General features: G+C 39.1%; 1 protein-coding gene across 8 annotated transcripts in view; it reads right to left on the bottom strand.

The window, feature by feature from the left end:
- The window catches only part of HS3ST5 (heparan sulfate-glucosamine 3-sulfotransferase 5), a 203,316-nt gene that overhangs the window by 80,297 nt on the left and 98,972 nt on the right, over positions 1 to 24,047 (bottom strand). For 5 of the 8 annotated variants that reach the window (XM_054063394.1, XM_054063390.1, XM_054063393.1 and 2 more), the window contains one exon: positions 21,742 to 21,949. The gene's annotated coding sequence lies outside the window, so the exon portion shown is untranslated. Of the gene's footprint in view, positions 1 to 16,621; positions 16,776 to 17,625; positions 17,696 to 21,741; positions 21,950 to 24,047 lie in introns of all 8 variants that reach the window. The other 3 variants (XM_054063396.1, XM_054063391.1, XM_054063397.1) reach the window with 3 other exon arrangements.

A 24,047-nucleotide genomic window follows, 5' to 3' on the forward strand; every position in this document is an offset into this window, starting at 1 on the left:
CTGTACTCTCTTTCTGAACCAATATGTATCACAAGAAGTAAGTACAGTCAAGTGACAAAAAAAATTCTCATTGCTCAAATAGGCAAGATATGTATATTCATATATTCATGAAGAAATTCAGCGATGTTTTTAAAATGAGAGCATTCTGGAGATTTTCCAGCTTTCTTCTGGCACTATCGGTAGGGGATATTTCAAACTGTTGTCTCCTCATCACAAATGCAGAGTCACTATTAAGCAGCACACAGAAAGTTAACCAAGCCAATGGGTCTTGCTTTGTTCGCTGCACGATCAGGTCATAGGAATGTAAATCATTGTTACAGCTAGTCATGATGTAAGGCAAATATCCAGAAAATAAATTAACTGTGCATTTTACTATATTATCAGATTAATTAGTATTCAGAAACCTGTCTTGTTGACTGAAATCAGCACATGAAATATAGCTTTTTAGTAACCATGTTGATTTCCTAATCAATGAGAGAATAATGTTAAACAATGCAGAAACTAGGGCACATACAGAGAGACACTCTTTAATATTGGGAAAGGAAGCATTCTGTGCTCAAAAAACAGGAAAAAGAAAAGGGAAAGGGAATGGGAAAGGGAAAAGAGAAAAGACAGACAAGTCTCTCCACTCATCCTTTCACTCACAAACACTGCACGTATGAAAAGGATATTGAAGTATCTTTTGCCACATGCGCTGAAGAGCAACTTTTTAAAAAAATGTCATTTTGTCACATTCAAGAATATTACAAGTATGAGAGAAAAAGCTGAAATCGGACAGTGGTACACAACAGATGGGCTGAATTTCACTTTATATCTCTAGTAGGAATGACAGTTTCCTTAAAAAAGGACTTTCTGTCATGAAGTTCTTTGCAAAACCCAATAAATATATCTTAACAATGCTCACATCAGATGAAAGCATTGCTAGTGTTCCTGCAAGACATGGAACTGACCTACAGGGGTTCAAGATCATAGAATCATAGAATTTTGATTCATAGTTTGGGTTGGAAGGGACCTCAAAGATCATCTAATACCAACCCCCCTGCCATGGGCAGGGACATCCCACCAGATCAGGCTGCCCAAGGGCCCATCCAACCTGGCCTTGAACACCTCCAGGGATGGGGCATCCACAACCTCTCTGGGCAACCTGTGCCGGTGTCTCACCACTCTCATGGTGAAGAAATTCTTCCTAATGTCTAGCCTAAATCTGCCCCTCTCCAGTTTATACCCATTCCCCCTCATCCTATCCCCACAAGCCTTTACGAATAGCCCCTCTCCAGCTTTTCTGTAGACCCCCTTCAGGTACTGGAAGTTGCTATAAGATCTCCCCTGAGCCTTCTCTTCTCCAGGCTGAACGAGCCCAACACTCTCAGCCTGTCCTCATAGGGAAGGTGCTCCAGCCCTCCGATCATCTTTGTAGCCCTCCTCTGGACCTGTTCTAACAGTTCCATATCCTTCTTCCACTGCGGATTCCAGAACTGGACACAATATTCCAGATGAGGTCTCACAAGAGAGGAATAGAGAGGCAGAAACACTTCCCTTGACCTCCTGGCCATGCTTCTTTTGATGCAGCCCATGATATGGTTGGCCTTCTGGGCTGCGAGCGCACGTTGCCAGCTCATGTTGAGCTTCTCATCGACCAGCACCTGCAAGTCCTTCTCTGCAGGGCTGCTCTGAATCACATCATGGCCCATCTCCTCACCCCTCCTGGGTCATGGGACAGCAAGATGGTGACCAGAGGGGTAAACTCCCTCCCACAGTAGAGGAGGATCAGGTTCGTGACTACTTGAGGAACCTGAACGTATATAAGTCTATGGACCTGATGAGATGCACCCCAGAGTCCTGAGGGAATGTGGTGGCCAAGCCACTCTCCATGATATTTGATAAGTCATGGCAGTCAAGGGAAGTCCCTGATGACTGGAAGAAGGGTAACGTTGTACCTGTTTTCAAAAAGAGGAGCAAAGACGACCCGGAGAACTACCGACCTGTCAGACTCACCTCTGTGTCTGGGAAGATCATGGAACAGATCCTTCTAGGAGGAAGGATCTGCTAAAGCACATGGAGGGCAGAGAGGTGATTAATGGCAGCCAGCATGGCTTCACCAGGGGCAAGTCCTGTCTGACCAACTTGGTGGCTTTCTATTATGGGGTAACCACAGAAGTGGACATGGGTAAACTGATGGATGTGATCTATCTAGACTTCTGTAAAGCCTTTGACACAGACAGTCCCCCACAACATCCTTCTCTCTAAATTAGAGAGATATGGATTTGATGGGTGGATGGTAAGGTGGATAAGAAACTGGTTGGATGGTCGTACTCAAAGGGTAGTGGTCAATGGCTCAAATGCAATTAGGAGTAAAATGTACTTAGTGGGCAGCTGTGAAAACTGAAATTTTAGTCACCTGCCCACCATCACCAAGAAGCTTGTGGCAGAGGCCAGGAGAAACCCAAAGTAGTATCTTCTCTTCAGGTAATCTCCTTTAGGATAGAGTTGAAGCAATTTAAGGAGTTACCCTCCCTTGCTGTTACAGCATCCGCAGCTACAGCTTTAATGCCCTCATCAAGAGTTTGAGTCTGCTTCAGCGCAAAGTCAGTGGGCTTGTTTTAAACTGCCAGCAATGAATGCAACTCAGTTGTGGAGGCAGAAACCGCCAGCTAAAGGATAGTAAAGAACAGCTGGTGGGTAGTAACTGCTAAAATTGCTATACTGACTTTTGAAGCCTCGGGTGCTTTAATTTTTAGTTCCTGCATTTTTCTGCATTAGCTTTCATATAACTTCCATTTTTACCACATACGAGACAGGCATCCTACAGAGATTAGCATACTTTTTCTCTGTATTACTGTTTTGTTCTCAGTGCATAGTCCCTCCTGTGAGGTGAATAAAGCAGAGGTCTGAAAAAAATCATTATGTAATCACGAACTAAAGAATGTGCTATAATGCATACACTCAAGGGTATGTATGCAACACATACTAGTGTTGCATAAGGATACCCTAGTGTCTGGGTGCTTGCCTTGGCTACGTTTCAGGACAACAACCTGCCATTTCCCCATGCACCCTCACTGTTCATAGCACGTAAGGAGCATTACACAGTAATGCATTATGTAGTAAAGCATTTTAAGTAGTATGTCAGAGTGCCCAAAGATGCACTGGAGCACACAGCAGCATCTCAAGGTCAATGCAGCCGATGAGCACCCAGACTGGTCCCCCACATGGCGTAAGTCTTTTCTCCTTGCTGTATGTGTTTAATTGAAACCAGACTGTGCACTGCTTTGTGGAGGTCCCACCCGGGAAGAGGGGGCAAACTCTATACTAGGGGAATCAATGATTTAACTACAAAGAAATATTGGGCTAAAAAATGCTGACTTTAGTTCTTGCTAATTGTCCTTTAGTACTGTCCCTTACACCTACCTTCAGCAAGTCCTTGCCCCACTCTGCAAAAATTCTTCCATAAGCTTCACTGCTTTTGCCATTTCTAGAATCTACCCTTTTCATTCTTCCCTGCACATCATGTCCCAGATTTTATTCCCTGTAAAAGCCTGCGTTTTGTGCTTCTCCAACACTCACCTCTTCTCAAAATGATTATTCCCAATCTATAGTAAATACTAGAAGGAAAAGTGCCCCGTAAGTAGATACCCTTTCTATTTACGTTTTTTTTATAACTCAATCGCAGTACTTTTGTGCCTTGAAACTTGAAAAATCCACATTAATAACATATCTGTAGTGTTACAGAAGTACATCTGAAAGTGCCAATTCACTTCTTTTTGCACACCATACTGGAGAAGCAAAAGGCCAGAGGCAATAGAATGAGGAAGGCTGAAATGTTTGCAGTTCAGTTGGTCCTTGTCTTTTCAAAAGGCTACAATTATCATTATTGTCTCACACTGTAGCCCTACGGACTTGTTTATGTCTTGAATTGTGAGCTTCCTATGTATGGCTTTTCTTGAGTTTTGTCATTTGCTTTGATTGCAGAGTCTTCTGTAAAAGCTGGAACATGCCTTCTCTGTGGAGCAATTGCAAAAGTTGCTAAGTATTATGAACACAATCCCACAACACATCTGGCAGTGCACTATAGTATGTCTATTACCTCTTTGTATGGAGAGGTGCCTGAGGAAATAACGGTAAAAGTGCCAAAAGAATATCTACTGATGACATCTTGAAAAAAAAAATCCTCTAATGAAACTGGGTCAACTGAGAAACATGCTGTTTGGAAGGAAAGATCTTGATGCAATAAGCAATTCCAGTAGCTGAGGCATTAAGAAAGCCATTAAGTATCACAGGACTGAAGATAACATTGTGGGGATGGCAGAAATGAGCAATGGATGAGTTGGAATGACTCATGTGTTTGCAAGCCCTGTTCCTGTTAGCAGTGTACTTACTCACATAGAGTTTATCTTACGTATTCTTTGTTACTTTCATTCATTTTAACCTGCAGGTTGTAAACACATTTGTTATGAAAAGAATAAAATTACACAAACTCTGTGTGAAGCCCCTGAAATCTTGCTACAGGGCTATTCATCACCTTCCCCTTCTCATTACAAAGGCACCACACCATTTGTTATTATTAGATAACATGAGAAAGAGAGGAAAACAGGGGAAAAAAGTGAGAGAGAACACAGAATGTAGTTGGGGAAATGGACAAAAGGCAGAAGAGATGTGGTGGTGGTGTTGGAGGACAAAGAAAAAAGAGAGGACACATGGGCATGACAGAGCGATGAGTTCAACAACAGGCTTCCTTTATAAATATATGTTTTCTCTTGCCTCACTTTTCCTACTGTGATAAGGTGAGGCTTTTGAGTAATTTTGAACAGTGCTGTGGTGGTAATTATCAGAACAGTCTCAAGAGTACTTTTAGCCAAACAGTCTTCAGAAGTTTCTGACTATTTTGTCAATTCAATGGAAGTTTTAATTGATTATTAAAATACAGCACTACACAATAAAGACATTACTGCACCGCTGTAGAATTACCAGCAAATGTGCCATCAACAGAAAAGGAGATTCTCTTCTGTGGGTTTATCAGAACTCCTACAACAGCATAAATAGCCTGGAGCAGCAGAAATAGCAGACAGAGAAGGGCTTTCCAAATATGCTTTTCCCCCAAACAAAACCAAAACAAAGACAAACTGAAACAACTAGACCATTAATTTTACATGATTGGGCATCTTCTCTCTTCTTATTGCTGCATATGTAATGGGTCATACTTTACTGTGTGTTATAGAATGGTGGACTGCATATGAATACAAAAAAGGTTAAACATTATGTAACTAAGCAGAATTGCCATCTGACAACACTGCACAGAACCCATCCCCTCTGAATGTATTTGCTCTCTTTCTGATTTCCAGAACAAACATCCTGGTAACTGCACCAATTTAAGATGCAGAGATTTTTGCATCCTCAGTTCTGTAAACTCATAGGGATGGGCTGAACTCCAGTTTTGACAAAGCTCTGTCTCAGCTGATAGTTCCTTCCAGTCAGATTACTCTAAACACCACCACAGGTGGGAATGTGCCTTACCATTCCCCATGAGCTCTTGCACAGGGAAATGTGACAGTGTACTAGGCATCATGTCAGTGACAGTCTGTACCGAACTCATCTCATGACCAAGGCCAGCGAAGCCTACCATGGCTCAGCTGTCTTCATGAAAGGTGTATAGCACAGTCTGAAGCAGCATAAGCTGTAAATAGAAAATTTGCATTTTGAAGAAATTATATGTTGACAGGAATGTGCATATACAAAATCACACTGATCAGCTGAAATTGTATTTCTGGAAATCACATAAATGAAACAGCATTTCTCCATGCTGTGTTTGTACTCAAGTTGTGTAAAGAAGCAAGTGACCTTCCATTTAACCATGAGTTTGCTTATTAGGCAGCAAACAGTTAAGTATGATAGGCTCTGTTGCTATAAAGACTGAACACAGACCAAAAGCAGGACGAATGTTACACACTGCTGCTGGTCTCAAAGGGCTTTATTAAAAACAAAAGCATATAAAATAGTTCCTGTACAGGATGATTTTTAATTGTGGCTTCTTGGGAAACCTGTACAAGGCAGACTTGCTTGCCTCCCTTGTAGTCTAGAGGGACCTAACAAGCTCTCAACAGATTCTGTTTGGTCTAAGAAGAGTTACTGCTGAGTTTCTGGACTCTTGTTTAAAGTCTTAGTGACAAATTATGTTCAGCTGGTTCTGAGACAAATGCAATTTTGTTGACATGTTTTTTACACTAAAAGAAAAAAAAAATTAATAAGTATACAAAGGGTTTGATGTGACAGCTTCTTCTAGTTCTACTTTCTGATTAGCATAAGTCTCTCAGCATACACAAACAGCAGTGTATTACTAGCAAATAGTGGCCTTTAAAACAATACCTGCAATGTGCTGGACTGCAGTGGGGCCGGTGACAAACCTGCATTGCTTTAAGACTCTGAGGAAGCCAAGTTATCTGTTTTCTTTGGTGTCTGTACAGCCCAAGCCCCGTGCAGGGTTCAGAGCCCACAGCTGGGCAGTGCAATGCCACAATTTACACCCCTTCATTGCCTACACTCTGTGTTCTCTGTATAACATAAGCAATGCATAAGGAAGGTCAGGAGGAGGAAAATCCATAATAACTGTGATAGCTGAAGAGAAAAATCCCCAAGCCCTGGATGAAAGACCCTCTGAAGTTAAGCAAGCTAAACAATACAAAGCACTAATGGAAAGGAGGTGACTTAAATTCTCATTCTGCCTCTACATAATTCCAGATTTTTTTTCCTGGGCTAACAGAGGGTGCTTCCCTCCCATTGGGATTTACAGATGAACATCTGTAGCAAGATTAATTATTTATCAGAGAAGACAACCAGAGGAGAAAGAACAGAGGCATCCTCTACCATCCCTGGCTTATTTCACAGCTTTATAGCTCGTGCCAGACAAAAAAACATGCATCAGACAAGCAGGACTCTGACGATTAGGAACGCACTTGGAAAGAGGCAAACCAGGCTCCAGTGACTACTTGGCAGAAAACAGGACAAAGCACTCTAGCAGGAGGACCTGGCAATCTTCAGTTTATGTTACTGAAATGTCTATGCCAAGAGGTCTCAGCATGACAGTCTATAGCTGGCTGGCTTCTACTGAAACCAGGGGAGCTCCGCTCACAGGCACCAGCTGAGGATCGGTCCCTCCAATTATTTATGTTTGCTGTGATATGGTAACGATACGGTGCATTCTCCTACCATCTCATTGCCTTACATTGATCTTGTGAAAGACAATCAAAGTAGCAAGATGAAAGAAAAAGGAAAACCTCAAAACAAGCTTACATTAAATATTCATAACTGGTAGTAATTACAAACAGAAAATAAAGCAGTAGCAATTATGTAGTGTCCAAATCATCTATCTGCAACTCCCTCCAGGAATTTTTCTCCATAGAATTTTGTTGCTGCAGTTGGAAATTGAGACAGTCTTTTCAGCTTGTATCTTTGGTTAGATTTTGCTAATTTATATATCTGTTATATACACGTCAGCTAGCGCGATGAGTCTAGTAAAAGTAAGGCTCTACATTTTATTTCTACACTTCACTAGAATGTATGACAAAACTCTGTCTTGAGTAAAAACAAGATGGCATCTCAACTGTGGAAAACTTTCAGATTTCAACAGATAAACTGTTGCGTCTGTCACTTCAGATGTTAAATGTCTTTTGTGCATTCACAAAAGGAACTGACATCTAATTTTTTTCATTCTTATAGATTAAGTTTTTAATATTATTTCTGCTTATTATGATTAATAAAGTGATCATGATTGGCAAACATTAAGCCTGCTAACCAACATCTTTTTAGAAATCACATATTTAAAAGATTGTTTTTCAAATATAAGATGACATCAAACTAAGATCTTTATGCAAAGACTTCTTACATATGTAAATCTTTTATCTATTTCATGTAAAAATGATGAATATGTTAATTTTCTGGGAATTATGGTTTTTTTTCAAGTACATAAAATCACGTTTATTCCATTCTGTCTGTATTTCTGTGGTGTTAAAGCTGATGTTGCTTAACTGGTGTTAAATAGCAATGCATGTAGAGGAATTATGAAATATGTCATTCTTCCAGGTTAAAATATGTAGAACTATTGGACTTGAATCTCATGGCAGCACTAGAAAACAAGGTGCTCAGTCAGATGAAGGATAAAAATGTTTGTGGAACTCCAGTATCAGTTTCCTGACCATAACAGCTCTCTGAAATTACAGAAAATCACAGCTAATCCACCCATATAAACCAAAATGTTAGTTCATCGAAAAAAGCACAAACTCTTCTAGAGTGAATTTAAAAGCTTTTGCCATTGGAATATTCCATTCAGCTTTGGAGACCACCGTAGCCTTGTTAGGTTTCTAAGGCACCCTAGTTATATACATTTGAGATTGCAGAGTGCTTTAATTTAAGCTAGCACATGATCAGATGCTGTGCTTTCACAAATATTCAGAAACATCATCTGCCAGGATCAAGAATAATTGAACTGATATCTACTGGGTTTTATCTGCAGCTTTGCTGCATAATTTTTCATTTTCTTTAGAAAGGCTTTAACACAAAGACAGAACATGCCTAGAGTCCCACAGAGGTGTTTTGACATTAGGCTTAATAAAGCATGAAGAACTCATTAATAAATAATGTTCTACTAGGTTAACAAATAAAGCTGAATGCATTCGCATTACCCAGAAGTAAATCATATCATGCATGCAGCCAAATAACTTGTTAAAATGATTGCAATGGTCCTGTTTCCTCAGTGTATTTGGCACATCCCAACATGGCACAAATAAACACTGCAGCATATGCAGTGGGAACAATAGTGGCAAAGGATGAGGATAAAGCAGAGGTACTTAATGCCTTCTTTGCTTCAGTCTTTAATATTAAGGTAAGATGTTTTCTGGGTACTCAGCCTCCTGAGCCAGAAGATAGGATGGGAGAGCAGAACAAAACTCCAGTGATCCAAGAGGAAATGGTTAGAGATCTGCTCGACTCAATTAGACATTCACAAGTCTATTGCCGGATGCAATCTGTTCCATGATCTTCCCAGGCACAGAGGTGAGGCTGACAGGTCAGTGGTTCTCAGCGTTGTCTTTTCTACCCTTTTTAAAAATGGGCACAAAGTTACCCTTCTTCCAGTCACCAGAGACTTCTCCTGACTGCCAAGACTTTTCAAATATCATGGACAGTGGCTTGGCAACCACATCTGCCAATTCCCTCAGGACTCTGGGATGCATCTCATCAGGTTCCATAGACTTATATATGTTCAGGTTCCTCAGGTGGTCATGAACCTGATCCTCCTCTACTGTGGGAGGGGGTCTAACCCCCTGGTCACCATCTTGTTGTCACATGACCCAGGAGGGGTGAGAAGAGTGGTTGTCAGTGAAGACTGAGGCAAAAAAAGTTGTTAAGTACCTCAGCCTTCTCCTCGTCTGTTGATATGAGGTCACCATTTTCAACCATTATTGGGGATACGTTCTCTTTAACCTTCTTCTTCTCACTGACGTATCTGTAGAACCCCTTCTTGTTGGTCTTTACTTCCATTGCCAAGTTCAGCTCCAGCTGCGCCTTGGCCTTCCTAACCTCATCCCTACACAACCAGGCAGCGTATCTATACACGTCCCAGGTTCCCTGTTCCTGCTTGCACTGCCTGTGCAGTTCCCTCTTGTTCTTGAGTTTCACCAGCAGGTCTCGACTCAGCCATGTGGGTCTCTTCCCTTTCCTGCCTGATTTTCTACATACCAGGGCTGAGTGCTCTTGTGCCCTGTGGAAAGCTTCCTTAAATATTTTCCAGCTCTGCTCTGCTCCCTTGTCTTGGAGGATCACGTCCCAGGGGGTCCTACCAAGTAATTCATTGAAGAGCTGGAAGTGTGCTTTCCCGAAATTTAATGTCCTGACTATACTCCTCACCTGTCCCATACCCCTCTGGACCTTGAACTCCACCAGCGCATGATCACTGCAGCCCAGGCTGCCACTGGTCCTAAAGTCACTGAGTTCACTTGCAATAATGACCAACAGGTCCAGTATTTGCATCCATTACACCCATTTACAAGAAGGGTCACAGGAAGGATCCAGGGAAGTACAGGCTTGTCAGTCTGACCTCAGTGCCAGAGAAGGTCATGGAGGAGATCATCTTGAGTGCTATCACACAGCATACACAGGACAACCAGGTGATCAAGCCCAGAAAACATAGGTTTATGAAAGGCAGGTCCTGCCAAACTAATCTGATCGCCTTCTATGACAAGGTTACTCACTTAATGGATGAGGGAAACATTGTGGATGTAGTCTATCTGGACTTCAGTAAAGCCTTTGACATTGTTTCTCACAGGGTTCTACTAGAGAAATTGGCTGCCACTGGACTGGACAGCCATATCCCTTCCTAGGTAAAAAAGTGGGTGGATGGCCAGGCCCAAAGAGTAAATGGAGTTAAATCCAGCTGGAGGCCGGTCACAAGTGGTGTTCTCCAAGGCTCAGTGCTGGGTCCAGTTCTGTTCAATATCTTTATCAATGACCTGAATGAAGGGATTTAATTACTCTTAGTGAGTTTGCGGATGACACTAAGCTGGGTGGAAGTGTCTATCTGCTTGAGGATAAGGAGGCTCTACAGAGGGATCTGAACAGGTTGGATTGATGGGCTGCGACCAATGGGATGACGTTTGACAAGGCCAAGTGCAGAGTCCTGCACTCGGGACACAACAACCCCGTGCAGCACTACAGGCTTGGGAAAGAATGGCTAGAAAGCTGCCTGGCAGAGAAGCATCTGTAGATGATGATTGACAGCCAACTGAACATGAGCCAGTAGTGTGCCCAGGTAACCAAGAAGGCCAATGGCATCTTGGCTTGTATCAGAAACAGTGTGTCTGGGGAAGTGATTGTGCTCCTGTACTCAGCACTGGTGAGGCCGCATCTTGAATACTGTGTTCAGTTTTGGGCCCCTCACTACAAGAAAGACATTGAGGTCCTGGAGTGTGTCCAGAGAAGAGCGACGAAGATGGTGAAGGGGCTGGAAAACAAGACTTATGAAGAGTGGCTGAGGGAACTGGGGTTGTTTAGCCTGGAGAAGAGGAGGCGGAGGGGAGATCTCATAGCTGTCTACAACTATCTGAAAGGAGGCTGTAGTGGGGTGGGTGTTGGTCTCTTCTCCCAAGTGATAGGTGATAAAATGGGAGATTCAGATTGGACATTAGATAAAATTTGTTTACCAAAAATGTTATCGGGCACTGCAACAGGCTGTCCAGGGAGGTGATTGAGTCACCATCCCTGGAGTTATTTAAAAGATAGATAGATGAAGTGCTTAGGGATATGATTTAGTAGTGGACAGGTATAGTTGGACTTGACTTTCTCAAAGGTTTTTTCCAATTTAGTAATTCTATGATTCTATGATATATGCATGCACCTTCAATTATAATGTAACCTATCAATTTTTGTTTGCATTTGGTGGGCCTGAGAGGTTTGTAAACAAACATTCATGACAGTGACAAAGACATATTTATATATTGTTAAGCTTTGCTGAGAGAACACTGCTTTTAGAAATTTCAAAGGAAAAGACCTCTTATATTTATGCATCACCTCAATCCTGTGTCAAAGCTGCAAACTTGAAATATTTTACTGCAAACACATTTGAGTTACAGCTTTCAAGGCTGTGTCAACATTTCCAGACATCCTTATTTTCTAAGGTTAAAAATCTTGACAAGTTTTGAATCAAGGTCTGAAGTGAGCTTCTAGCTGCCTGAGGTCAATGACACAACTCCCATCAATTTCAGCTAACCAGGATTTCATGCAGAAATCAGAGTAGGATTGTGGCATCATTAGAATCTAGATTCACCCTTGATTATGATGACTTTCTCAGTGAAGTGCATAGGTTGGGAGCTGAAGTCACCTTAAACTCTCCCTATAATCAATGCCAAGGGATGAATGTTTCCAGAATGCGATTTGGATCTGGACTGCTGATTGCAGAACCAGCTTAAAATGAGCAAGTTCTTTATTTAGAGACTTCTTCTATGTGCTAATGCTTCTAGGCAGAAAAACTCCTCAGTCGCTCCAATGAGGCCAAGGAACAGATTGCAGAATTCAAGTTTGGCCCTGCAAGATCTCTACCATTTGTCAGGAAAAAAAACCCAACCCCAACCTGGAGGAAAACATTTCATTGGGGTTTGTTTAGCTTACATTTGCAATATAGTCATATTCTAAATAAAGGAGTCATGATATTCAGAAACAGGAACAAAGAATCCAAATGCATGTCTTTAAGTCTCCATTACACTTTCTGTAAGCACAGAAATGCTACATTCCTCTGTGTTAGTTCACTGTCATTTGTAAGAAATGCTACTGTCTTGGAATGAATATTGATTAATAAAAATAAAAACCATCTCATGGCATCTATTCACAGATTATTTTTCACATCTGACTGACTTGTCACGTTGCCAGGTTGCAAGAGTAACTCTAAATAAGAGGACTGGATGAAGCTACAATATCTTCTGAAAATTACTTAAAATCTCTGATTTATTTGATGAAAGAAATAGCTATTTATTTGGGGTAAAAACATCTTTCCTCCCCAGCTTTTTTTTTTTTTTTTTAAGAGAAGATGTTAAGAAAATAGACTTCAGATTTATGCTATTTTTTAGCATTTTGGATTTTATGAAACAAGGCAAAACTAGAAAAACTTTTTTTTAAGTATTCACAAATTTAAGCTGTTGGGGAAGGTGAAATGATAAATAAGCATCTGTTATATGGGATAGTAAGTAGAGGTGGACATAGTTCATATTTATTTTCCATGGTGGACATATTTATTTTCCGTGTTTTCTTCCTTTTACCATTGAACACCATTTCTATCCATGGTAACATAAGAATAAAAATACATGAACACAAGTCAGTGTAAATTGAAACAGTGAAGTGTTTTAGTGACCACACTTTCCATATATTATTCTATGGCTTCACCATTGCTGTTGTCTTGATTTTGGGAAGCAGACTTGGTGTAGGTTACCTCTGAAAATGAGACACATGTATGAAGTTTAGAATCCAGTCTCTGCTGCTCTGTTTCCCTAAGTAAAGGCTAAGTACTCAAACTAGGAAAAAAGTAGCCATGTTCTCAGGCGAGAAGCCAAGACTGCTGAGAAACTTTCAGTGTCAGATCAATTCAGAATACACGTTTGCAGAGGCACTAAGCTTGTGAGATCTGAAATGCCTGCAGAATACCAGAGTTAGCTGAACACACAACACAGCCCATACAGCAATGCTTCTGGGCTGTGTGATCACAGGATTTGAAGAGGCAATCTTTCTTGCAAGCTGAGATAGTTGTGAATCCTCAAATACCAAATAAGCTTTAAAGATTCTGGATTCTTTTCTTGGAATTACACTGGTAAGTTTCTGTCTCCAAATTCTGCCTGCATTATGCTTCAGTTGTTTACAGCCTTTGAGGTCTATGCCAACAATCCAGAAACAGACACCTATATACTTATATCTATATCTATATCTATATCTATATCTATATCTATATCTATATCTATATCTATATCTATATCTATATCTATCTAATATATCTATATCATCTACATCTATATCGAGTTGGGCATTGACTTTCGTTTTTAAGGAGATAAATTAGAATAATTTAGTGTTACATGACATTGAACAGCAAAAATGCATCAGAAAGTTCTATCCATTGTATACATTTACATAGTTTAACAAGGCTACATTGACAAGATATTAAAACCCCTTAAATATCCAAGATTTGGTTATGGTAAGTCTTATGACTACATGAGGATGTAGCTGACACTTTCATACAAGCTGCAACAGATACTCATGTAGCAATATGTGCATATAACCATAGGATGGAATCACATGATAAATACAGCTATAAAAGGAAGTGCTTTGAGGAAAGAAAAAAACTATTGCTACTTCATTTCCATTCATATTAATCTACAAGGAGAAAAAAATCAGAGAATGGTACTTGTGCCATGCAATATAAAAAAAGTAATCTACAACAATCAATCAAAAAGAATAAGGAAAAGAAAGCTATTCTAATATTTTTCCTTTTACTTCACTAATTTAAAAGAATTTTTCAATTCAATTTTCGTAAATAATGAGTACGTAGTTTTGGTATATTTGAAATATTAAAAAGGATTTGAAGCAGGGTGCAATAGCTGTTAAAGCAGAGACCACTGTCATTAAGACAGTAGTTTTCTTGACTTAAATCAAGATATCTGCATATTAACAAAGGAGGGAAAATGCCATTCCCTATTAGAACTGAGAGAAAGGTCACATTAAGCCTTTGGTATCCCATAGCATACACATTTTTCAGCTGAGTTTGTAATTCTGTCTTAGGGAAAGAAGGAGGATTTAGGCTTTAAAATAACAGGTAAAAATATAGGGAAACCAGCAACTGAACCTGCAACCCTAAATTCCCTAATGAATTCAGTGTTTTTAAGGCAATATTTCCTGTGAGCTTCCTAACAGAACAAAGCACCATCAGCTTTCATTACATCCCCTCAAAAGCAAAATATTCACACTCCAACTTCTGATCTGCAAAGACTCCAGAAGGCAAAGGCTGACCAGGAAAGCATTTTGGAATGCCGACTGTCCCTGGCCCCGCTGGGATTCCCTGCAGCAGCAGAGAATTTTGGGGCACAAAGACACAAGTAGATCCCTGATGTGGATCAGTTGGCTGTTCATTCCTTAAAGGAGCTGAGTTACACAAATGGTCAAGGAAAGGAAATTCCCCAGTTTCTGGTGAAGTCCCCTGTGCCCTTTTAGCTGGTCAGACTGCAGTCAGGATTTATGATTATACCTTGTGATTCAAGTACTGAAATGGGAGAAATTCTGCATTGTTTCCATGCCTTCTCTAACAAGCTCTGTCTTTTAAGTACCCCTGTAGGAATATACACACAATTTAGACAAACAAATGTGTTATTCATGATAGCAATAAGTACAGCATAGCTGTACACATACCAACTGAATAGTAGTTCTGCATTTTTTATTTCATTCCTCCAAATAACTACATGTTCCTACAAGTTCCTCAGAAATGTGCACTGAGTTTTCTACATAGCTTTTAATGGCGAACATTTTAAATAGTTTTCACAAAGTGAATGGATCTATGATAAGCAGTACAGCTGGTGAGCCAGTGAAGACCCTACAAGGAAGGAATTACCAACAGCAAAATGTTCTAGGAATGTATTTTCTTTATGAGGCTCAAATATTAACCATGAAGATTAGTGCTCCAGTTCATATATGGAAAATATCTATGGAAAGTAAATGGTCTGACTTGAGTCCTGTCTGTAAACATCTATGCTTTAGAGACAGGAATTTCTCTGATAAGTAGCTACCAAAAATTCAAACCATGCAGTTACTAGTAAGAAAAGCAAAAAGCTAAAGACCCGTATTTTTATTTAATCTTGCTTACTCCTGAATGTGAACTGAAGGAAATGCAATAGATATACTTACAGAAGCATGTCTTACTTGGATCATGTTGTGACCTCAGCAAACCTGGGGAATAAACTGCAGATGACTGCTTACACCATCGAAATTCTCACAAGTGAGACCCCAGGATGCCTTTTATTTTGCTCCCAATAGGGCCCTGGGCAGCCTGATCTAGTGGGAGGTGTCCCTGCCCATTGCAGGGGTGTTGGAATTAATGATCTTTAAGGTTCCTCCCAAGCCAAACCATTCTATGATTGACTAAAGCAAAGATAATGCTGTCAGGGAGAATGTTCAAGACTGACGCTGAATACCAACAGCTTTACAGTTATTTCTCCTCCATAAAGATGTCCATAACTTTTCATTAATGTTTGGGACCAGGCTCAAAGACCTCTTCCACCCTGAAATTGGACTCCATCTTCTACAAGAGTAATGTGTGCAGCTTCTCCCACTTATGTTTTCATCTGGCACTATTTGTCTGCAGCTTTCATGTATGATTTCAGCTCTACGCACCAGCTGTTAATTTCTATATGCTACGACTGCAGCATCGTGGCACTTCACGGATTAGGGATGTTTGTATGACCTCCTAGATTTTAAATCAGTTGTCTTTCACCTTTGTCCTACCAGAAGGCTTAATTTTATCAGAAGTACAGAATTTCTGATAGTCAAATTCTTTGTTGAAAGCACTCTGCAATATGTACACATCTTGAAAGCTCACCAGAAGAGATGCATTACGCCTCTCTCAGGAGTCCTCTTCGCTCAGAAGGTTTTAAACTATTTATTGTAGAAGCTGTCAGTTTGTGGAAAATAAAAAAGTAATCATGGATATCAAAAGATCCAAAAGGACTGTACCTTTGAGAACAGATTAGTGCTTTCTATCCAAATGCAAAAAGAAGCCTCAGAGACATTGTGATTCAGGAGCAATGTTCTCTTGTTGTGAAGACTGAAACAGCCCTGGCTACAATGAGTTAGATCAACCCCTTAAAAGGTATGCAGAGATCTCTGCAGCTAGACATTTCCCTTGGAGACACGGAGGAGTTTTCTACATGTTATTTTTGCTACCTCATTCTCTAAGCTCAGTGAAAAGCTAAGAAAGGCTAAAATACCCACTATGATGCAGATGCTTTTAACTGGGGTGGGAAGAGATTTTGTCTGTGGGCAGAACGTGCTTATCTCAGCCTTTTTCCAAGGATGTGAACAGTCTCATTGCAAACCAATGCATAAAGGCATGCACCTAGGAACGTTGCTCAACTGGCTGTCTGGATCATTTCTCTCTTGCAACCAGTATTGTCTGGATCTCACCCAAGTTCAATCTCAGCCAACTGCTCTTCTCCAGGAGCCACCTTCCTCTAGGCAGTGCAACATCTTTGTGATAGCTCTGGTTGCATCTGTGGAAAATGAGAAATACACTTGGGTGTCATCAGCAAAGCCTGTAGCAGCTTAGCGTCCCTCTGAACAGTCTTTTGGAAATATTGGAAAGGGATGTAGGGAGAGGGTTTATAGCCCTATTGTCAGCCTACAGGTGCAGGATATTGGGAAATAAAAACTATATTAACAGTGTTGGGTTTGGGTCTTATTGAAACCAAGTTTTGTGTCTGCAAGGTGCACAAGATTGGTATACATTCACTTAATATTTAAAAGAGAAAAAGCTAAATAATTCCTTATCAACACCTGCAATTAAAAAGTCCTTGCAAATTATTGCAGCCACAGGAAGCTGGATTAATGAAACAGCAAATGGAAACATAGTGCACAATATAAAACTCTCTGAATAAAACAGATAGAATAAAGAGTATTGTTTCTTACTGCAATATATTTTAGCCACTGTGTATTTTACATTTAATTTTACGGTGCAGAAGACATTACTGGTAGAACAGCTTTACTTGACAATTTTCTTGTTTGGTAGAGCTGATGTATTAAAAAGGTTAATGTACTAAATTTAAATTTTTCTACACTGATTATTTTTTACTTCATTATCTTCTTCCTTATTCTTAACCTCTTTAAAAAGAAATGATATAAAATAGGACTTATTTTTGACAGCTTTAGTCAGAAAACCTTAGATTCCCTGCCAATTTTCATGCTCTACAAGCTTTGCCATCATAAACCACTTTGCATGTATTAAGAAGGAGTATTATATTAAATGAGGCAATTTAAGTGTATCCCATTTCACTTCGTGAAACTAAGCAGCTTTGCATTATAACTAAGTTGAGCTAATGAGAATACGCTTGAAGCATGTGTTACCTGGAACTGAAGTTAGCTAGTCATTCAGTATCGCAACCTGTGAGTTTGCAAAACGATGGCAGGAATCCTGCTGTGAGGGAGATAGGAAAATTATTATAATCTACATTCTTAAATTGAATGAGTATTTTGCTCAGCAGAGGCCTCTTGACTGCAAATAGCCTGAAATTACATCCTGCTGTTTAAAATGCCTTTTTTTCAAAGTGAGTAAAAATGCCCACATTTTCTGAAATCAAATCTTGTGTGAGTAAAATTATGGAGAAAGAGAAAGTTATATATACTCACTTCCTCTTGTAAAAATTGTTTGGTATTCAAATTTTTGATGGTAGGGACAAAGTGTCTAGAATTCAGGGGTTTATACTTTGACATAAATTATTTGATTGATAATCATATCTCCCCCATGACTTTAGTACTGAAACAAATTCCATGCTTACAAATTTCTTATTCTGTACTAAAGGAAATTTAATATAGATATTTCATCAGAATCAGCTGATAGATGTAATGCTCAACACACCAGCAAGCTAAAACACACATACAAAGCATACAAGAACGAATACACAAACACTAACAAAATACCACACAGACACAGGGGATAACTTCCCCCATAACAGTAAAACGGAAAGAATAACTGTTCATGAGAATACCTTATCTCATGAAAGCTAGATATGTTATCAAAAAAGAGGAAGAAAAATGCCTCAGGATAAGTATTTGAGGTCACGTAAGGTCACCATAGTTGTCTGAAAAATCACTTCTACTATATAAAAGTAGCAAACACTGCAAGTATCCTTTGTGTTGCATCCTGCCTGAAAGCCCAGAGAGAGAAGAGGGGATGGCTTAGCTTGTCCTTCTTAAATTCTCTATCCTTTAGTGGCCAGTGAAAAGTTTAAAGATAAGGAGAATGAAGGAACAATTTGTGCAGACGTTAATGCTCCACAGCTAGAGTCAGAGGAAGCTTTGCAACACTCAGCTGGGTGCATGCTTGTAAGTTAAACAGATCAGTTCTAATTCTCTTGCCCACAGTGTGGGTGACCCAGTCTCTCCATCCTAAAATAAGGTGGCTGTATTCTTAGCTGCTTCTTGGAAACTTTCACTACCGTATGCTGCTCCCTGAACTACCCTGAACCAGCAGCTGTTCAGTGCTACCCTGGCATTGTGTGGGATTGTGGGGCAAAACCATGCAGAGAACATGTGACCAGATGGGATGGGTGAGCAGGTGTTAGGGATCAAACTAATGTCCAAGCCCTATTTTGCTGCTGCAGATAGATGTATATAGTTTAGATTTGCTGATGAGGCATAATGGTTGAGAGGAAGATGTGGTTACTCCTGTGTAAAAGATGTTTCTCAGGAGAGCCAGCAAGTCAAGCAAAGGTGATGACAAGAGCAGAGACATAGGATTAGAACTCACAGCTCTGACCTGCTTCTGAAGTGGCAGATCTCTTCTGTTTCTTCTCCCCACAAAATATATCTGATAAAGACATCTTTTTGTCTGCTTGTTAGGTCAACCTCTCAAGACATGGAAGGGCAGACTTCAGTCTTCCTCATTCCAGAAGACTCTCCTGCCAGGCTCCAGGAGACTACTGTAACCTCCAGGACTTAGTCTGTATGCTATAGGCTTAAAAGAAAATCTCCAGGGTAATGCCAAACCATCCCACTTTATAAGCCATCATATCTAGGTGTTTTTTTTTTTTTTCCACTTATTCACTGAATGCACAAAATTTCTCGATTTAACAAGGCAGATACTCATTTAAATATAACCATCATTTATTCATTTACAAGAGGGTTATGTCTTACTTTTACTGCCCAAGCTTCTGCACACCTTGTATACCCCTAGCTGCACTTGTGTTCTTGCAAAAGATATCCAGTTACATGATATGTCATGTAAAATTTGGACAGGTGAAACTCCATTGGGTTTGCAGCCAGTCTGATAATTTAGCTCATTTCTTTTCATTTGCACTGTTTAAATTAATGTATCCATTAACTATCAAATAAAGCTTGTTCTCCAATCTATCAAATAATGTTTGTAACATTTGTCACTTCATGAACTACAAAATCCACAACACTGAAGAATAAAGCATTTTTCTTGTGTATTTTTTCATCCAAATTTATATACCTCTATTAGTGTGTACTTTAGTAGCCATACTAAGAGCAAAATGAAATGTAACATAGGAATTTCCAGCATTACCTATCCTAGTATAGCAAGGATTTGTCAACGGTGTACTGAGTTTGCCAAACCCATAATCCTGTATATTATATATATTTAACAGTCCACCCAAATACATATTACACAAATCCCCTAAGCTGAACTACAAACATGTATGCAGTGCAAGGAGATGGAGTTCACATCTTTTGAGCTCTGCAACTGTGCAAGCTATCAATTCCCTCATTCTGTTTTTGTATATACACATCCATTAAAGAAGTAATATTATAAAAATCAATCTATACATTAAAGCTAACATATATGCCCCATATGAATTTTACTTTCTTGGGAAGTATTTAGCTACTACACAGTGAGGGCACCACACAGAACTAACACAGTTCTCCTCCATATGGAAATATTTGAAAAATCTCACAGCTCCTCTAACGTTCTGATTTTAAATGGAGTCTGGATTTTTATATCCATGTTCTTATACCTACTGAACTCTATTACAAAACCTCTCAGCAACTTCAATTCGACTTAGATGAAACAGAAGACTATTGTTACTTTTGTTCTTCCTGCTCTTCTATCTGGAGTAGACATTTGGTGCCAACAGGGAAACAATTCCTTTTGATGAGGAATGATATTTTTGTCTTCTGTTTACTTTGCACAAGGAATAAGCATTTAGAATGCAAGTGGAAATGCTAGCTAGTGCAGCAGACAGAAGGAGATTGATTAGAAAGCTATTATTCAGATGCTATCACTAAAATCCCTCCACAAAAATGAGAAACCAGACCTCAATTCATGTAGTTCTAATTGCATCAAGTTTGAGCTCCATCTACTTTAGCCAACAGATCTCCTAAAACTATTTTAATAGGATGTGGAGATGTTTAATAAGAAGAAACAGTATTTGTAAACCTAATTATTTTTTAAAAAAAATATCCAAATCAAATAAGATGAGGCTAACAGAGTAAAACTGAAAAGAATTTTACCCTCTGCTACCCAGACATAGATAGAGCAATAATCCTGAAGAATATTCTTGAAAAGATGAAAAACAGATGGCAATCATAGAATAAAATCAACATTAGGTGACTGTTCACTTTTCTTCTCTACTGCATATAGCATTATGCACATCATTGTAAACAAAACTTTTTTATTTTATAATGTTATGATTGGAGCCGAAAATCCTGATGTATCTTTATGATCTTGTTACTTTCCTTGTCAGTTATTTGTCTGAGACATGACTTGATGTGCACATATGCTCACACACATTCCACCACCTTTCTAAGCAAGTATTTTTTTGTATCATCGTTTCTTCTACATTTTCAATCATACCACAGAAAAATAATATCAGTGAATTGTCCTGATTGAGGGCGGTTTCCTAAGATGGCAGGGAGGTGACAGACTAATAACCATAAATCACAAAATATTTTAACAGAAACAAAGGGATAGAAAAAGCATTTTATTAAAATCTCACCTCCTCCAGGAAGTGAAGAGCTTATTATTTTTTTTCGACATATTATGTATGTCTTTGGCATTTCCCTGATGCCCATATGCCATCTAGAAAAACTAAGCACAGAGGTGGACAAACATCTACCCATTCCCCCACACTGAGTGTAAACGAGGACTGTTTTGTGAACAGAGGTATGTAGAAGACTCTTCTTTCCTCTTTTTACCAATGGGTAAAATCAGATAAGTGTGACTGCCAAGCTTAGAAGAAATACCACAAAAAAGTCTGATTACAGTCAAACACAGATTATGGGTAGAGCTTGCTCTTGTCAGCCAGCAAATCATTTGAAGAAGACTTTAAGTTGAATCAGCTGCCTAAGTACATTTATTCTGCAGCAGTTAACGCTTTATCTCAAGTATATATGTGATGTCAATCACCATTTTATCTACTTGTGATGAAACGGAAACGTAGTCTGCACTGGTAATGCTTAAGTGACACAGTCCTAAAATTGCAGGATTTTAAGGAATACACTAACCTTTGTGTCTTTATGCACATCCAGAAAGTCCAGTACGTCTACATTTGATGAAGAACATTCAAGAAGAATTTAGCTCATCCGTTCCAGCATTCAGTCCCAAGAATTCTTTAGTAGTTATGGACAAGACCAGTGAAGGGAAAACACAACTCCAGATATGCAGATGGAAAGATGAGGCATCTTTGCAGAAATGGTGTACAACTCACTGAGCCTGTATGAAAAGAGAAGAAGATTTTTTTGTATTTGAAAAAGAAAACAATAAAAGAAACATTCAGCATCCCTCTTTAAGACTGAAATCTTATGTAGCAGGGCCTCAGAGGTAGTACTTGCCAGCCCAAGTTTTTTAATGCACTGTCTTAGTGTCTTGTAAACATTGGCAGCCTGGAATCTGGAACACAGGTTAAGGAGGAAGGGGAAGGGAAAGGAAAATTGCAGGAAATCTGTTAACAATAGTAAACTCCAAACAAAAATAGTTCCCAGCAACAGAAAATTGGTAATTACACATATTTTAAGGGGGTTACAGGAAAAACAATGTTTGCTCCGTACTGGCAAAAGCCACTATACTACACATGCTACTGTGAGTCTGCTGATTTTTACCCTTGACATTGACCAGAAATGTATTTTACAGACATTTTGTAGAACACTGGAAAAATACTTTTATACTGAAAACAAAGCCAGACCTATCTGAAGAAAATGCTAATAATATGTAGTAAGAATTTTTTGACTGTTTGTTTTTTTTTTCTGTTTTCGTTACAAACTGTATATATTTACCATCTGACTAGGCCTCCACATTGAAGAAATGGGACACAGACATGGATGTGAATATGGTATTTAATTGCAAATCCTTTACTACAATTTCTAGCTTTAGGCATAGCATACCTAATTTCTTTCAAAGCAAATCAAACCCCAGGGAATTTGGAATACAGTTAAGCCCTCAAAATCATCAATGCCAATACGACCTGCCAAAAGACATTAACTCTGTAATTATTCTGTTAGTCAGAAAAAAAAAATACTTCTGAGTGGAGAAGCAGAATCAAAGCAAAGGTTTACTATAGAAACACTGCACAGAATGGTCAGCTTGGGTACCTTACAGTATGATCAGAGTCTGACAAGTGCAAATGTCTTTGAATACTTTGAACTAAATTTTGTTGTTGTTTGTTTGATGCACCAACAAAAGAACACAGAAATGTACAATGCACAAAATACAGAATCTGGTATAAGTCTAGGAAAACAACAGCTGTCCTTTGTTTGCAATGAAGTGTTTATTTCAATAAATACTTCCATCTACATTACATAAACTACTTACTTGGCTCAAAAAGCAGTTTACTTCTGACTGCTGTTGCCTGTATGATACACGATTTGCAATGCTGAATTATGTGGTTTTTCCATGAGAATAATTCATTAATTCTTTATCAGATAAATGGCTTCTGATCGAACAATTTAAAATATGTAGGCAAATCAATGACAAAAGACACCAAGCAGTGTGTTGTAATGATACAGTAATTCATGCTTTAGACCGAACTCATAATGTCCCAAAAGCGTTCTTTTGATAGCTCAGTTTCACAGAGTAAATGTTCAGCTAAAATAACTAATAAAACATCTCAACTACTACTCTGTGAAATCATGCCAATATCATGAACATTGTCTTTGAAAACTAACAGGTTGCCTCTAGAAAACAAATAAACAAATCCTAAAAATCTTTCCTGAAAGTTAAGTATACATGGAAATGAGTTTGATAGTTACATGAATGACACAAATTAACTCCTTTCTCTGATGTGTGAACAGGACTTTGGAAATCAGAAGGATCTGATTCCTTTTACACTAGTGATACCAGATTAGATATACAGTCCTTGCTATCGCTCTTACGTGTAATACAGACAGTGAAGGAAGCAAATATGATGAACCTCCTAAGAGGGAGTTATTAAGGGCTCTTTACTTATTACAAATAAGTCATGCTCGGAATTACAGAATTTCCTGTGAAGTTGATCTCAAAGAAACTAAAATGTATTCTAAAGGCTGTGCCTTGACAGTATTCACTGTGAGTTTTTAGAGAAAAGGAAAGAGATCTGAAAACGCTTTTGGAGGGCAGCGGCACATATATATTTCTCCTGTTTCCAATAAGTGTATGACATGAATTAACTTAAAATTTTCCAAGGCACTACTAAAGGTCCCTAGGAATAATGTTGCTGAAAGTCCTACAATTTCATAGGCATTCTGTAATTGCAGTATGGACTAGTTTCCCATTAGGCTTAAGGAGACCAGTCAATAATGTGCTGACAGTATGTAGACTTAATTATAAAATGGATATT

This window comes from Cuculus canorus, chromosome 3 (assembly GCF_017976375.1).
Source record: "Cuculus canorus isolate bCucCan1 chromosome 3, bCucCan1.pri, whole genome shotgun sequence".
Lineage (NCBI taxonomy): Eukaryota > Metazoa > Chordata > Aves > Cuculiformes > Cuculidae > Cuculus > Cuculus canorus.